The sequence below is a fragment of the Rhincodon typus genome, chromosome 10 (assembly GCF_021869965.1).
Source record: "Rhincodon typus isolate 14 chromosome 10, sRhiTyp1.1, whole genome shotgun sequence".
Lineage (NCBI taxonomy): Eukaryota > Metazoa > Chordata > Chondrichthyes > Orectolobiformes > Rhincodontidae > Rhincodon > Rhincodon typus.
The window spans coordinates 43,258,174-43,259,892 of NC_063341.1; the positions used below are offsets into that span (position 1 = coordinate 43,258,174).

The window sequence follows — 1,719 nt, forward strand, 5'->3', positions numbered from 1 at the left end:
ACACAATCAACTTACATTCACTATAATGACTGTTCAATTTGAAAATTTCTGAACAATTATAATTTTTTAAACAAACCAATATAATTACTGGAAGATAATGAATAATTGTCTCTTTCTGACTTAATTTCAGCCAATGTTGTCCCATGCTTGGAAAACAGCTCGGGTGACCATGACTGTATATAGCATCTAAAGTAACTGCCTGAAAGGAGTCAACGGTTCTTTGCATATCCACCAGAACCTTTCTTTTGCCAAAAAAGGAAACAATTTTTTTTCTATATCTCTGTAATGATAACTGCAGTTTTAGTTTCAAGCTAAAGATGTGATTTCAGAATTATTATATTGAATATTAACTGTTTTATGTAAACTGAAGATGTCAATATTGTTAGTCTTTTAAAAATAAGTTACAGTATCTCAACAGCATTAGCCAATGTGTACTTTAACATTACTATGTGAAAATTCAGCCATGCCTCCTGTATTTCTTTACTGGTGACTTGAAACGTCAACAGATTGTTCACATTCACTTGGATATTTTATTGGTTTGTTTCAAGAAACTTCAATATGATTTGGTATTGGCATTGATTAATTTTGCATTTTGCTTTTTTTGCAGTTATTTACTTATCTAAAAATCACATTGACAAGAAAGAATCAATACTTTTTAACAATATCAACAGCTAATGACTTATACCAAGCCTGTGTCACCCTCTGCAAAAGGGAAAACTGGAAGGGATAACAATTTCAAAAACTCCTTCATTATTCTTAGATCTTTACAATTGCAGCTACATTGAGGAGTTTTGAGGTCACATTTGACAATTTTGCAAGATTCCCAGCAAATCTTGTGTGATCATTAAAATAATAGTTGGTTTCCTGTGGTAAGATTCATATTTCATCGCTTTGGAGGAGGTGGTGAGAGAGGCAGCATGTAAGAATTTTTACAGCACTGCAGTATTAAAATACCAGAGTACAGGGAGTGGCAGATGGAGTTTAATTTAGATAAATGTGAGGTGCTGCATTTTGGAAAGGCAAACCATGCAGGACTTATACACTGAATGGTAAGGTCCTGGGGAGTGTTGCTGAGTAAGGAGACCTTGCGGTGCGGGTTCATAGTTCCTTGAAAGTGGAGTCGCAGGCAAAACGATAGTGAAGAAGGCATTTGGTATGCTTGTCTTTATTGGTCAATGCATTGAGTATAAGAGTTGGGAGGTCATGTTGTGGCTGTACAGGACATTGGCTCGGCCACTATTGGAATACAGCATGCAATTCTGGTCTCCCTGCTATTGGAAGGATGTGGTGAAACTTGAAAGGGTTCAGAAAAGATTTACAATGATGTTGCCAGGGTTGGAGGATTTGAGCTACAGGGAGAGGCTGAATAGACTGAGGCTATTTTCCCAGGAGTGTTGGAGAGTGAGGGGTACCTTATAGAGGTTAATAAAATCATGAGGGGCATGAATAGAATGAATAGCCAAGGTCTTTTTCCCTGGGTTAGGGGAGTCCAAAACTAGGTGGCATAGGTTTAAGGCAAGGGGGCAAAGATTTAAAAGGAATCTAAGGGGTAATCTTTTCAAACAGAGGGTGGTGTGTGTATGGAATGAGCTGCCAGAGGAGGTGGTGGAGGCTGGTACAATTACAACTTTTAAAAGGTGTCTGGATGGGTATATGGAATGAATGGGTTTAGAAGGATATGGGCTAAATGCTGGCAAATGGGACTAGATTTATTTGGGA

The 1,719-nt window shown here is 37.6% G+C and overlaps 1 long non-coding RNA gene across 1 annotated transcript in view; it reads left to right on the forward strand.

Moving 5' to 3' along the window:
- Positions 1 to 1,045, forward strand: part of LOC125484246 — a 53,756-nt gene extending 52,711 nt beyond the window's left edge. The window contains exon 3 of the long non-coding RNA XR_007263085.1: positions 131 to 1,045. This is a non-coding gene — a long non-coding RNA (uncharacterized LOC125484246). The remainder of the gene's footprint in view (positions 1 to 130) is intronic.
- The last annotated feature ends 674 nt before the right edge of the window (positions 1,046 to 1,719 follow it).